The sequence below is a fragment of the Electrona antarctica genome (assembly GCF_951216825.1).
Source record: "Electrona antarctica genome assembly, chromosome: 10".
Taxonomy (NCBI): domain Eukaryota; kingdom Metazoa; phylum Chordata; class Actinopteri; order Myctophiformes; family Myctophidae; genus Electrona; species Electrona antarctica.
This window is the reverse complement of record NC_136791.1, coordinates 52715662-52731844: the sequence shown is the minus strand read 5'-3', so window position 1 is coordinate 52731844 and position 16183 is coordinate 52715662. Positions and strand designations below refer to the sequence as shown.

General features: G+C 40.5%; 1 pseudogene across 1 annotated transcript in view; it reads right to left on the bottom strand.

Moving 5' to 3' along the window:
• The window catches only part of LOC306931469 (protein transport protein Sec61 subunit alpha-like), a 27788-nt pseudogene extending 15217 nt beyond the window's left edge, over nt 1-12571 (bottom strand). The window contains exons 1-5 of the transcript in view: nt 12281-12571; nt 8920-9157; nt 4896-5027; nt 4697-4806; nt 3949-4444 (exon numbers count right to left, since the gene is read on the bottom strand). The product of the transcript in view is annotated as a protein transport protein Sec61 subunit alpha-like (transcript). The remainder of the gene's footprint in view (nt 1-3948; nt 4445-4696; nt 4807-4895; nt 5028-8919; nt 9158-12280) is intronic.
• Nucleotides 12572-16183: the final 3612 nt, after the last annotated feature.

Sequence of the window (16183 nt, the reverse complement as noted above, 5' to 3'; positions counted from 1 at the left end):
AGCAGCATTGTTTGACCAGCTGAGAGGCTGTCACAGGCATCTAAACATATTTCACTCCTAAAATGTTAATATAAAAGTACATGTATGTAGTATGTATGTAGGCCTATATGGGCTACATGTAAAAAAAGAAAAAGAAAAGGAAAAAAGGAATAGGCCTACATCAACGATGTGTCTGTGTCATATGAAATTGGTAGGAGATTACCAACTTTACAAGCAGTTAAAATCGCGCAATTAAAACAATGTTGCAAGTGTTGATGCTTAAGCCATTTAAACAGTGTTTTGCATGAGCATGCCGGTGCCCCCCCCCCCCCCCCCCCCCTCCTGGAATAGTTAACTGGACCGAGAGTGCATGCTGCTATAGTCAAGTCTACCAACCAACGGGTAGGCTATAGTGCAATCTACAGCCATGTCTTTCTCGAGTTACATCTCGTCGTTTTAAGGATAAACCCGACGTGTCGCTCGAATGCCAAATGTGCCGTGCCAGCGCAAAATTGGGGACCGCTGACCGCATCGGAGTTAGGTATAGGCTAAACCACCCAGCCAGGCTGCCAGCCCACCAGTGCCAGTGTGCCACATGAGGCTGGTTTAGGCTGCACATTTATATAATTGTCAGTTGACAGCCCAGCCACTGCACCGACTACTGCGACTAGCGAGGTAATCTAAATAGATTGTCATAAACGTGCATGGTCGCGGTGTCATGAACGGACCACAGTGATAGAGACAGACAGGACAGGAGAGGAGGAAAACAGCAGCGTGTGTGTGCGCGCCTATTTGTTATTTAATTCATTGTTCACATGCAGGTTCAGATTTTCGTTCACTAATATATTGTTGTAGGCTATATTAAATGAATAAATACTTTAATAATTTAATATAGGCTACAACAACTAACAACACACGGCAGGCGCGTAGCACGGATCAAATGATTGACTGGGCAAATTAGCATGGGGGGGGGGGGGGGGGCGCATCCCCGGCCGATAGTGAAGTGTGAACTGTGAACGGTTTGGGGAACCATTTTAAAACAAAGGCGGCTTGCATGCTGTGGTTTAATAACCAGAAATGTGCATGCACAATTAAGGCTCAAAGTTGGGCCAGCTCTAAACTGACTGGGCCACGGCCCGTATGTGTGTGCGTGTGTGTGGGCAGCAAGGCAAGCGAGGCGAGAGGAGAAACAGACAGGGTACTACAGCTACAGCTTTATTTAATTCATACAGGTGTTCGTTCTTTATTTATTTAAGATAGGCTGCAACAAACCAGTTGGACTTGCACGTTGCGTGTGCGTGCGTGCGTCTGTGTGTGTATGAGAGGGGGTGACTTTTTTCGTCATGTAACTATGGTTTCCAAGGTCGTACTGCAGTTGTTCATGTCGCAAAAACGAGGGCGAGGCTTGATTTCATAGGGCGTGCCAGATAGATTTCAGCCGTCACATTTATAAACGTCCGAACGAAATTAAGGAAGGATCAGCTGTCTGCGATCACTTTGTAAATGCCGACCCGACGTGGGTGTACTACGAAACCTACACTCGAATTTGGGGCAGATTTTACACTCAATTGATAAATGAGGGCCATACTCTCTCCCCATGCCTTCGGCCTGGTGGAGACAATAATGAATGTGATTCCTTCCTATCCTACTACTACTTAAACCGATCGGCCAGCAGGTGGCGACATCACAGCGTGGTGGTTCAGTGTGTGTGTGTTTGTGTGTTGCATTGGTTTTAACGTCCGGGTCAGAGTTCAACGCGGTGCTAACAACCCCAACAACCAAGGGGGCAGGCAGGCTTTCCAACGTTGAAGCAGCCGGGCCCTAGTGGTCAAGTTTGGGACTGCAGGCGGGTGGAATTCATGCACGAGCACAAGAGAGCGCGCCGCTGGTTTGCTTTGTGGACGCGCACAGGGCAGTTTGTGTTTACATTATGTTTTCTGAAGGATAAAGCAGCTTTTTTGTTAACCACGAGTGCTCGCATCATGTACAACATCTCAAAACATAACTGATTTATTATATTACAGATAAGAAGCCCACCGTAAACCGACGGAGTTTGGTTTGGTTTACCATACTAATTTTAACTAAAATTGACACGTTACATGCTGTGTTGTGGGAGCTCGTGTTTTTCTGACTCTCTCGTCATGAATAATGATGCAATTAAGGCTATAGTTCTATAATCTATACATTCCTTTTTATATTATGTTCTTAATTGTAACTGCTGTAATATGTGCGTCTTCCAAATTACTGACGTTACAGACGTTTTAAATAGTAGCAACAGTAAACTTAACCATTTTATATGGTTCTATGGTAGGCTATTGACTACTAAAATGTCTGTAAAGCGACTTTGGGTACCCAGAAAAGCGCTATATAAATCCTATGTATTATTATTAGTATTATTGTTGAATAATCACGACCCCAATGGAAACAATAAGCCATATACCGGTAGTCCTTTCTTGGGTTCAATCCTTTTAGCATTGTATTTGTATTAAACTGTACTTTCTGTGCTTTAATTTACTCTGCAAACTGTTAATAAAGTATACAATCGTCAATATGAAATTGTCAACCCACCTGGTATTGTCAGTTTATGAAACAGCTGGCGATACAGAGAGACCCCTGTAGGCTGTTACTGAACACTGTATGGCAATTATTACTGTCGGTAGACCTTGAACATTTTCACAAAGCCTTTTTGTTAAACAAAAAAATCTATACCATGATCACCTTGTAAAACAGAATTTAAGATGAACAAACATGGACACTAGGGGGCGTCCATAGTTAGAATATACAGAGCACATTCCCTTTACTTTAGCCTATAATAAAGATTGCTGACTGAGCTTTTTCACATTGATTTACATGTCAAAATGAATTCGTTTTACCAGACAGAAAAGCTAGTTTTACTCAGTCATTTTCCCTATTTGAAGAAGGGGTACTTATACATTGTTCACAGCAGGTGCTTAGTGAGTTAATCAGCTTTGTGATCACTGGACTAAGTGTGAGGATTATACAAAGACATAAACTATACATGTAGGCTATTTATTCTGTTTGTGTGCAAACACAATTGGGATCTGAAGACAGAATTTTAAGTCAACACACTGACATCTGCAAAACTCTCAAAATGTCTGAACAATATGAATTGTGAACTTGTTTCAGGAACCACCATCACTACACTGTGATATCTTTATTACATTTATTACATTTATTACATTATATCTTTATTACATATCTTTATTACATTACAAAATATACAATTGCCAGAACACTTTGATGGAGATAGAATACAGTCTAAACCAGTCTAAACTAACAACTTTATCTAAAATATTTGAATGGGTAAAACTGCATTAATGACAAGACACCAGATGCTGTAGATATTTCAATAACCACTTGATACGTTAAATAGCAAAAATGGAAAGGTCACTTGCTGAACTTGTGCTACTGTAGATCTGCTGTGTACACCAGCTGTTTGCCATTTTATGTTACTCTCAGTGGTGGAGAAAGGGTGATGAGAGAGGGGATGAAATTGTGTGCATCTGATGCAAGTTGTCCCTGTTTAGCACTGACGAACCCTTTTAAATTCTGCTGGCTGAAGCGCAGGACTTCTCTTGGGCAGGACTACTCTTTACTGGGATGAAATTGGTGTGTGTATGTGTGTTGGGGGGGGGGGGGGGTGATTAGCAATATTGGACATTTATTGCAAGTGTGTAATTGCAAAGACTCAATTACGCACAAAAAAGATCATAAAGATGGATAAACGTTTGATATGTGGTATCAATAATATTATGAGAACAGAATGAGAAATAGAAGAAAAGAAAAACTGAACCACACCAGACATGGCACTCTTCCATTATATATTAATAAAAATCCTATATTATGTGGGCATATCCACTAAGGAGTTCAACATTTTGGCATACACAGACTATACTAAAAGGGTTTAAAAGTTCTGTAGAGTTTATTCGTCTGCTTTGCTATACTTACAGACCAGGTCCCCAGCAGGTTGACCAAGAAATTGCCACTGAACCGTGTGGAGAGCATCTGAGAGATGACGTAGAGGTTTGACACCAGGGCAGACTGCAGGATGATGGGAATGTTGGAGGTGTAGAAGAGCTTGATGGGATAGGTGTTGTACTGTCCACGGTAGCGTGCTGACTTGATGGGCAGATCCACCCTGAAGCCCTATAGAAAACGTTTTCCTGGATTTAGCAAAGGAGCAGTGATTGTGCTTAAACAAGTATGCCTTAGTTAACACATAATAGCAGTAGCCAAATCAAGGATTTCTACAACAACTATGACCAACAGACTACTTTCTATTCTCTTTACCTCGGCCAGTGTTGACAGTGGTGGGACTGAAGGCTTTCCATACAATGGTCTCACAGATATTGGTAGCGATGAACAGGGAAATGCCAGAACCAAGACCATAGCCCTTTTGAAGCAGCTCATCCAGAAGTAGGACAATCAGCCCAGCCACAAACAGCTGGATAACACAACATAGATGAGTTACAATCACATATTCAGTGAATGGCGATATACAATATTAGTCTATTATTACATATATATTTGTCCTAAATAATGAATTGTCCCTCGATGAGTAATTTTCTTTCAAAGCAACTCCCTGCTGCTGACCCAATTGAATGACCCAGTCTCTTTTTAAAACTCCAATCACCACTCTGGGCTAAGTCAGAGAACATGAATACGATGGAAAAGAAATGTATAGAATGTATCTTACCTGGATGATGATGATGAGACAGATGCCAGCTCCCATCTCTGAGGGGTCTCCATACATGCCTGTCATCACATATACGATGGCCTGGCCAATGGTAATGATCATACCAAATACTAAAAAATAAAATCAGTGGTTGGTTAGACACCTTGATTAATTTCATGTTACACATTGACAATGTACAACCTGATGATAACAGACTTACATTTCTGTGCTCCATTGAAGAGAGCTCTGTCCTTGGGGGTGTCTCCCACTTCTATGATCTTAGCCCCAGCAAGCAGCTGCATGATGAGGCCTGATGTGACAATGGGTGAGATACCCAACTCCATCAGAGTACCTGTTGAGAAAGTAGAGTTAGAAACACCTTTTTTTACCCCTCTATCACACAGAACTATGTTTTTTGTGTCCATATCACTACGCCCAAAAAATAGTTCCATGTGATAGAGGGGTCAAAGTTGAACGAAAGTCTCGCTAATATTTTAGAAATAGGTCAACAATACAAATGACGTTCGTTTTGTGGATTAATTTACTTTTACTGCGTGGCCCCAGTGCCCCCCACAAAATGACCGGAACTACTTAATATTGACCAAAACCAGAGCAGAACTCCCACCATGGGACTCAATCAATTAATACAGTTGCAACCACTATATTAATGACAAGTATTTCATACAACTTAAGTTCAAAAAATCTGAACTATCCCTAGAGAACCATGCCTAGAGGTACCAGAACCAATTGGAAAAACCTTTTCTATCATTTTTGGGGGGTGTATTACTATGTTTTTTCATATTGATCCATGCAATTTTCGCCTAGTGTTATAAAATAAAATGCATGATAGCACTCATAAAGCTACCACTGGTGCAATGCTATCACATATTTTCTAACTCTAGACATGTATACCTTCACAAAAATCACTATGAGCCTTATTCACCCAGATGGTACAGACCAACCCCCCTGGGTCTTATAAAGCAAATGCATTGCTGGTGTTTGCATTTTGACTTTTATATAAAGAAATCAAAGATTAAAAAACATATCAATAAAGAAATCGCTATAAACCTTTGTAAAAAAAATATACATATTTAGCACCATGCTGGAATGCCCTGTCAAAAACAGCAAAAATAGCTAAAACAAAAGAAAGCAGCAAATGAAAAAAAAAACCTCACTCATCTTTTACTTTCTCGAATAACAACCTAAAACATGAACCTTGGTTGAAAAAAACTAAAGTTGCCCTTTAAATACTCACTACACATTGAGGCTGGAAAGGTGGGGTGAATTGTACCATATATGGACCACAAGCCACTTGTAGTATTCAATCAATCAATCAAAAACCATTGCAGATGCATGCAATAAGTGATTTTTTTAACCAGCAATTGCTGTAGAGTATTATTAGTAGTAGTAGTAGTAACAGTAACTGTCTCTCCAGATGTTAGAAAATGCATGTTCAGGTCAGGACACCAATTTAATCCAACAGGAGAGAGAACTCATGCAGTATACTGGATAAATAAGTGAAAATGCAAGTTATTACATAAATAAGCAAGCAGACAAAATTGGAACTGGAACACTATGTTTAAGCTGAAACAAACTCTTTCCTGACATTATGTACTACAGATGTATGGCTTAAGTCTAAAAATATTACACAACCAGATTGTGTTATAGGCTAAAGGATTTACTGCTGTCAATGTAATTCAGCCATATCACTAAAGCAATTGCAATGGCATGTTGGCAAGATAGAATATGGTTTAAGTAGGCTATGTTTTATAATAATAACCCAAAACTGCTAAATCAATTGTTCTACAATTGCAGTGTAGTCAAAAGTACAATGATTCACTCTAGTTGAGCAAACAGAGGCTAAAATGAAGACCCATTCTCTTACTCAATACAATTATTTGTTTCGGATGTCAGTATGCAGTTGAGGCGAAGACTGCATGGATGCAGACTATAATATGACTGACTGGTAATTCTAATGCAGTGCTTATAGCATATATGATATTAACTTCAAGCATGTAATGGTGTAATATTTTCAGTAGGCCTAGTGGCCTGCAGTTTGTCTAAATCGTGGAGTTATATACAAATGCGGATTGCGGTAATGGAGTGGAATAATAGACACGTGGAGCACACATAGGCCTAGAGTATAGGAGCGCATCAGCATGATCCATAGTTATAAGCGCGTCAATTGTGTTACCCATATAGTTATAAATAAAGAAACAACTTTAGTTATTGTTGTGATATTAGCCCATGCACAGTACATCTTAGTCTATGTACTTGAACTTGAGATACAGTGTACTTGATATGTATTGTGTACTGCCGGTACTGTAGCATTCTTTATAGATAGGCTACGAGAGACATCTAGGCGACAGCAAGGTCAGCCTTGCTGCAGTAGGCACGTTCTTCTGTCTCATATCTTATTGTCACGTCATTATGATCCAGCACTATATATGTTTCATGTTTGTGTAATAAACTTTGTGAACCTTAGCGTGATACTGTCTCGTGTCTCGTTAATTTGTTCTCCCGGGTACCCGCCGGCCGCCGCCGCAGTCGCCGTACCAAAGTAATACTTCAACAGGATTGTCACACACCACCCAGCCTGCACACACTACCTGTCTGTCAACCCAGACGAGGGTCCCTTATTTAGATTACAACAGTTATTATTAATCAAATCTGGCGTTCCTATGTTGGGATTACCATATCTTTGTGGTGGGCCTACTAGCAATGCATCTAAAATAGCTTACAACGCGTTCGCTTGAACTTGAAGCAGCCTGTGACTCCTACATTCGCGGTGCAGAGTTATAATATCTGATGCCTTTTTATGACAACATATCATAAAAATACCTGTGAAGAGACACCCGCTTCGGAACACCCGAATCCGAAGAGGGTAGAGGTGGACGAGTCTTTCGTATATCACTTGTAGACAAGCAATTCGTTGCAGAACACATCACCATCTTGATCTTGTCCGGAGCTCTTGAAGTTGAAAAAAAAAGTACGGTCTGAATTCAAACAAAATGACACACCGTGGGAACACTCCACCCACTCGATTGTTCGTTGAAGGTGTATACGCTCTACAATACCACGATCGTGTTGACTTACAATGTGTTGATGGCTTGTACATCGGATATTTTCTTTGCGCGACACCTACGCTCAACGAAGTAGAACTGAGATGTCCAATTTGTCCGAACTAATTTTCGTGGGAAAACCACACCCACTGATCAATCGTTGTGGTGTACGTGATCTACAAACCATTATGCCTTGAATTACAATGTGTTGTTCGCTTGCAGATCGGATATTTTCTTTGGACGACACCAACGCACAACGAAGTACAACTGAGAAAGCGCCAAATTTGTATGTCCTGCACACATTTGCAATTCTCTCTGCAAACTGCATGCCCTGCACATACATTGCGTTTTATTGCATGCACATTTACATCTTTGCCTTGCACTGTTGCACACATTTGCTGACACTTTGCTGACACTGCTGGATTTGAAAGGTAGGCTACGTTCGATTTGATTTCACTTTTAAAACTGAACTTGATTCTTAGAGATAACGAGTCGTGTGACTTCTTCTGTCCAGCTAAAATATATTGTCTACCTACAGCTGTATTACTATTAGGCGTAGTTATATAGCCTACTTGCATCACATATGTTAATCTGGTAGGATTTAATATATGTGTAGCCTACTTTACATGACATTTTTGTAATACAATCTTTCATTACCTTCTAGAATCTGCATGAGATGGCTGCTGTTTCACAGACCCTGTGAGAGTAAGTCTATGACTACAACTGTAAATTACCCTGACAGATATTTCATAATAACATAAGACCGACAAAAACTACACAAACATAGGTTCCACTGTGGCGTGAATCACATTTTACATTACTTGAAAATTAAACAGTTTATAATGAAGGTCCCACTTGATGTACATCAATTTACATATTGGGTCTAGAAAAGTGTCTTACATCATAGCACTGACAGGCACATATGCACTGTTTTTTCACAATTTATATAGAATGACTTGTTCAGAAACGTGCTATATAAATAAAGTTATTATTATTATTATTAAAATGCATTTATATGTATATTTTTTCTTTTTTTAACAACAAATAATTAATCCTATCACCATGTCTGTTTTTTTTTCCATAATCATAGCTGTTGAACACCCTTTACGTCTGTTAAAAAAACATTGAATTAATGAAAAGTATTAAAAGACAAAAACTGTTTCTGTACTTTACAGATCCTACAATATGGCTCATAGGAAGTAGCTACATCCGGCGTGGGGAAGAGAGAGCCAGGAAAACCATCGGCACCCATCTTGGGCTCAATGCCCAGGTGCACTGGTTTGGCTGTGGTGGCCTGAGATGGGAGAAGTTGGTCCCCTTCTTTTACAAATGCCTGAAAGGAGGAAGAGCCCCTGATGTCATCTTGGTCCACTGTGGTGGGAACGACCTGGCGAAGGTGAAGAGTGTAGATCTGGTCAATCTGATGAAGAAGGACCTGCAGCACCTTCACAACACCTTCCCACAGATGACCATCGCCTTTTCGGAGCTCACCCAGAGATGCCAGTGGCGGGGTGCTGCAAGGCCTGGCAAAATCAATAAGGCCAGAAAATGGGTGAACAGTGCGATGGCTACTTTTGTTAGGGAATTGGGTGGGAGCATTGTGGCTCATCCTCACATAAAGTTTGACTGCCCTGGCCTCTTTCTGAGTGATGGAGTTCATTATACCGCTTTGGGTAATGATATTTTTATAGACAGTATGGTTCAATCCCTTAAAGCAATGATCTAGAGTGGGTAAAACTGCCTCTTAAACTTGTGATGCAAGTTCATTTTTGACTACTTACAGAGCTCCAAGCATAATTGGCAGATTTACCCACCCTAGATCATAGCTTTCAATAGGTTTTTGTTAAAAAAAACACACACACACACAAACTGGCCAGGGCATATTTCTTTATGTGAGGATGTATTTATTTTTAATTGGGGGGGGTATCAATTTGTAGTCATCACACTGTTCACTCATACTCTGTTTGTCCTCCCTTCATAGTACTGTGACAATGGCCCCCAGAAATTGGCATACCCCTACCGGACATTCCATATTGTATGTTGATCTGACCTCATTAATCCCTGTATACTCAAGACACGCTCCATATATGGCCAGTACAGAATTAATTCCATATTATGTTGATCTGACTCCCCATGTCCAGCAGTCTGCTGTCACCCAGGCCGATGCGTGCTACACGACACCCTACAGTGTCAGGGTTCTACTATTGTCAATGGCTACTGGACACGTGTGACTGCATTTTGTTCTTTATGGTGCAGGCTAGTGTATAGGGTGGTCACTGTTGCTTACATTTTTGCCTTTGAGTGTGTATATGATGGAATACTGTTATAGGATTGTGTGACTGTTTTATACTGCATAGTGCAGGCCATTCTATAGTGTGTATACTGCCGCCTAGTATTGTTCATACTGAGGATGTTTTTTGTGTGTGATGTTATGCTACAGTATATATATTCTAAATTATAAAGCTAGCATAAAAACATCTCTTACTTGGTATAAATGTGACTTTATTGTAATGGCAGCACTGATTTTTACACCAGCATGCCACGGGCACATGTGGTCACTTTAAGAATAGTTTCACTGAGATCCTTGACCCTCAAAACATACAAACAAGTATAGACACCTTATTTGTTCATTTAAGTGCAATATTGGCTGAGATATAGTAAACATAGATTGTTTTGATAATGGTGACTCATTTGCATAAAAATTGTAGATTGGACACTTTGCCAACTTTTTAACATAGCTTATTCAAGTAAGAAATATTCCATAATGTGGAGTCAGTTTAAACTCAGTTATTCATTCATTCATTCCAAATGTATAGCTGATACTGACTGAATATACAATTTTCACCGATTTGAGGTATACCGGTAGTTCAGAGTTTTGGCTACAGAAAGAGTAATTTTCAAGATAGAAAGGTTATCTTGGGCTCAAAATGAAGCTTAGGGATATGGGAAGTTTTCTATATACAAGTGAGGCAGTGATTTTCACCATAATGTGTTGGCAAATTTTTCTGGGGATAATGTAGGTCATATTTAAAACTATAATGGTAGCAACCCCCCAAATCCTATTCTTCTACTTACCCCTATGTGTCAGGATACTCCATGACAAATGTCAGACTTCCATGTCTATTTATGTAATTTTAGTGAATTAATATTTGCCTTTACACAATTTCACCAGAGCCATATACCAAAAAGGGGGTTTTGAGGTAGGTGGGACCTTTTGACAACTTTTTATCATAGCTCATCATTTTCAGCACATTTTTTCCAATAAGAAAACACTGATTAGAAGTATATTTCCGGGGGGTGCATGATACCCCCCTCTTCCCACTAGACTAATTGACCTCCGTTCATTCTCCAAAACGGTTAATAACATTTTCAATCAATCAGATCTATGGAATTGTATTTGTATATTGTAACCATGCACCTCATGTATATATTTATAATAAGACATGTTTTAATGTGACAATAAAGTTGAATGTTCAGTTGTAGCTTTTAGTCAACCTTTTGTGGAGTAACTATATGCCATAGTCACAAAGTAAAAGAGACCATGGCATGTGAAATGTATGAAAATGTTGTGGGAATATACAGTATATAATACAACACTGGATATACATCTGCTCTTATATTGACCACCAAAAGCTTGTATCTAAAGCAATACACATGAAACATATAGACATTTGCCAAATATACGATTTATTATTATTATTATTATTTATTATTAAGCAGCACAGTGAGCACACGATGTCAAATTATATTGCCTACCCTTTCAGAAGTTATAATAATCACATTGCCTGCTAGTGTATGTCGGATGGGAGAGTTCCAGACAGGACCGACAGGACCTCCAGTGGCTACGGCGAGAAAGCCAGGTAGCTAGCCCGGCCAATAGCACACACATGCAGGGAAGGAGACAACATACCCAGATAACCCTTTTTCACCGGTTGTCTGTATAATATCTATATACTTTTAGCACAAAATAAACCATATAGTTACTAAATCTTGATTCATTTCTAATCTAAACCCTCTAGTTCAAAATATCACTATTGGAAGTCGGAACTTCTCGGATGGGAGAGTTCCAGACAGGACCGACAGGACCTCCAGTGGCTACGGCGAGAAAGCCAGGTAGCTAGCCCGGCCAATAGCACACACATGCAGGGAAGGAGACAACATACCCAGATAACCCTTTTTCACCGGTTGTCTGTATATTATCTATATACTTTTAGCACAAAATAAACCATATAGTTACTAAATCTTGATTCATTTCTAATCTAAACCCTCTAGTTCAAAATATCACTATTGGAAGTCGGAACTTCTCGCAGGGCTCGTACTCGACAGGAGAGCGCGTTCATGGCCGACAGGCAGGCTCGTCCATGAGAGTATTTCGTGACGTAGGACCATCACTCAACGTCACCCAGGACCTCAAAGTTGAGGTCCTGGGAGGGACTTCCGGCAGTCTTCCGGGTGCTTCAAAACGCCACTGAGCAACTTCCACTGACATTAATAGCTGGGGGGACGGAGCTTCGCGCTAGTTCAGTCTCTATTATATATATACTCTATGGTCTCTCCCCTCGGCTCTGAGGCCCCGCCGCCGGCTCCGGGCCCTCAGCCCTATCAGTGCCTGAGCCAGCTCAGCCTCGTCCCTGTGGCCCCAGACCAGCTGGGCCCTCTGCTCTGCATCCTGGTCCCCCGCCACTCTGAACAACCTCTGAAGCTGCCACAGGTTCACTCCGCCGAAGATGTTCCCCGAGCCGGCCTTCCTGCCTCTCCGCTCAGCAAGACGCCACGCCACCATGGCGGGACCAGCCACCGTGGAGGACGAATGAGAAGAGGCCTGGGTGTCCATCCTAACCACACACTGGCTCTGCTCTGGTGGGGGAAATTAAAACAAGATATGGACTAGGCTCTATAGGGCCTAGTCCATATCACAGTTACCAACGTTCAGCCCAGCCATAGCAGCCTAGGCAGTGGCTCAGGAGTTAGAGCAGCCACTTGGGAATTGGAAGGTTCACAGTTCAATCCGCAGTTGCCTCTACAAGTGTCAAAGTGTCGACACTAACCCAGAGGGCAGCTAGACACTGAATCGCTAACTGCTCCCAATTAGCAGGTTGGTGCACTGCATGGTTTCCTCTGCTGTGGATGTGTAAATGTGTGTGTGTGAATGTAATGCACATTGTAAAGTGCTTCGGATAAAGGTGCAATAAAAAAGAAGGCACCATTGAAACCTTGAAAAAAATAGATATGCTGCTGGTACCACTTTCAACCTTGCATCCCTAATTTGACCAAAAACTGTCTGCCAAAATAGCAGATCTACATGCTCAGTGTGCTGTGCGCTTGTAGATCTCCCATTTTAAGGCCCAGGCCGGCCTAGTGGCCCGGGCACCTAGGCTTCTAATGCCTGACAGCGCATCGTGGGTTCGAGTCCCGATCCTGACGAACTGTCACTCCCCGTCTCTCTCTCTCCTCGTTTCCTGTCTGCACTTACTCTATCAATAAAAGGCAAAAAGCCCCAAAACATTTAATAATCTCCCCTTTTTTTTTACACTATTCGCCTGAATCGCCTTAGGACAAAGCAAATAGGGCTTATTGTAAGTAGTGAGAATACAAGTGATGGATAAAAATGTATATGTTGTTTACACATCATGTCAAGTTTGACACTGTTTGTCAGCACAGATAGACCCATATCATCGTTACCCTTGGCCTAGGTCCTGTTTCGGTGTTTGCACCATGTTTATGACCAAAATATGTTTATCTCATTCCCATAATGTCATGTCACTTTGTCTCCGTCTTGTTGCCTATTTTATCAGTAATAAGATACATTTCTGCCGCTCGCTGTCTTTCCCCAGTCAGTAAGCTGGCTATACTGTAGGCACTGTTTTTAATTCTGCACACAGCTGCCATTCTTATCAGGCCCGTGACCTTGTTGAGAGTTGAGGATCCATTAACTCAGTGAAAGGGTAGGTGCAGGGTGAGAGAGTCAGGCTGCCAGGGCAACGCACCCAACTGAGGAGTCGACACATTTCCTATCTTGTGACGGCTACGTCACGACGCCTTCACCATCATCAATGTGCTGGACCAATGAGCGCTCGCCAACCATCGCCAACCGTGGACCTGGTCATCCGACATCGCGGACATGGAATCATCTCCAGCCAATGATTAATGTCAACAAACTAACGTCATCTCCAGTACTAAGCCATGAACAATGATCAGAAGAAGAGAATTCGGTGTATCCGAAACACATTTCTCTGTAAATTGACTAATACCTACTAAAATATTGTTTAAACCTTAAACACTTCTCCTAAGTTTCTTGCGTCTGCGTCTTCAAATTACTTTTTAAGGGCTTTCAATTTGTTATGGTTCAAGAAGCTGTCTTGGTAAATTCAGGATTTAAAGGGCAATTCACTCATTTTAAAGGTAAAAGACAGCACTACATTTGGGTTTAAGTTTGGTCTCATGTTCAGTTCAGTTTAGTTTATTTTGGTCAAAGAATTGAACATTGAATACATTGATTACATTTCATTATAAATTAGTATTTAGACCAAAAAGGTATAGGCTGAAGCCAGTGGCTTATTTTGCCTATCCTATTTACACCAACAGAAATAATAATATATACAATACATCTAACACACAAGGGGGGGGGGGGGGGGGCAGAAAACAAACAGGGGAAAACAAACAAAGGAAAAAAGAAAATACGAACAAAATACAAACAAACAAAATACAGGAGAAAAAAAAGAAAGAAAAAAGAGAAAATAAGAAAGAAGAGAACACAAATTTGATCACTCAGAATGTAAATAAAGGTTATTCTACAGTTTTAGCATTACTATATCATGAGTATATACTAAATAAGTTATGATATAAAGATGGCAAACTATATTGTTAAAGTTTTATACTTATCTATTATTTTTGATTTATACATTCTTTTAAATGTATAGATTGAACTGCACTTTTTTAGTACACTGTCCAGGCCGTTCCACAGATTCACCCCTCTGACAGTTATACATCTCCCTTTTTTGTTTGTTCTTACCTTTGTCCCTTTAAAGATGCCAAATCCCCTAAGATTATACCTACTATCTCTAGCCTCAAACAGGTCCTGGATACAGCCCGGAAGAAGTCTGTTATGTGCTTTGTACATGACTGCTGTTGTGAAGTCTACAAGATCATGTAATTTTAGTGTATGTGACTGTATAAAAAGTGGATTTGTTGGTGCATAGTAATCGGCGTGATTTATAATTCTGATTGCTTTCTTTTGAAGTAAGAATATTGGGTTGATGTTTGTTTGATAGTTGCTCCCCCATACTTCCACACAATAACTGATGTGCGGAAGTACGAGGGAGCAATACAGTAAGTGGAGTGACTTCTGGTCCAAAATTGGTCTCATCTTGTATAATATAGCAATTGTTTTTGAGAGTTTGGTTCTTAAATTGTTTGTGAGATTTCCAATTGAGTTTGTCAATTCTTTAAAATTATTAAAGTATTCATCTTGGTATCAGCCCATACCTAACAAGTAAACACTGTCAGGACAACACACCTTTTCATGGAAGATGTAAGACCACATATTTCATAGAAAATCTGACTTTCACATTTGATAGTGTAGGCGAGTCTCTCAATTGTAAGACAGGTTGAGAGAGAGGGAAGTTATCATGTAACTAACTATTATGCAACAGCATGATAGATGTGAGAACCTATACTGTACACAGTGACTAACTTTTCATTTTTTTTTTAAAGGTTTAAAATACTTCGATAATATGAAAGTTTAACTTTTTGAATTATATTACAGAAGCAAACTTTTGCACAATTCCTTTTTTTTCCTTTTCGAAGGAGCTGTTGATTGCCTCAGAGGCACAGAGGAAACAGAGCCTGTTAAAGCTGTACATGTAACTAGGTACCATTATGCCTTTCAAACGAGTCAGGAACGGCATGTTATAGGAATAGGAACCCTCCTATTTAGTCAATTGTGTTACAACAGCAGACAGAATTCCTGCCCATTACTTGCATTCAGGAGTTGTGGCGGTCAAGTAGGGAGGACCATAGACATAGAAAAGTAGACTACTCTTCCAGCACTCTGGCGGATGCTCTCAAGTGAGGGCAAGCTTCCGTGTGGGTGCCAAATAAGAAATAACAATGAAAAGGGACGTGAGTCACATGACTGGAGGCTGCCACGACACTCTAACTATGGCCGCACTTCCGCCCTCTGTGCGAGACAGGTCACTCCAGTGAATTGCAGCAGCGAATGAGGCATCTACCTTTCCATGTCCATTATTATGCAATGATGTTTTCTAATGAACTTGAAATACTGAAGCAATAAAATCTTTAATAAAAAAGTAAAAACTGTCCAAGACATTTCAACAATCAAGATAAAAGCAATGCATGTTCTCAAACATGTCATAAGCAACAAGGTAACTGGGGTTTTAGTTTTAGGAAGCAGACTAACCTTTAGCAAGGAAACTACAGCAAATAT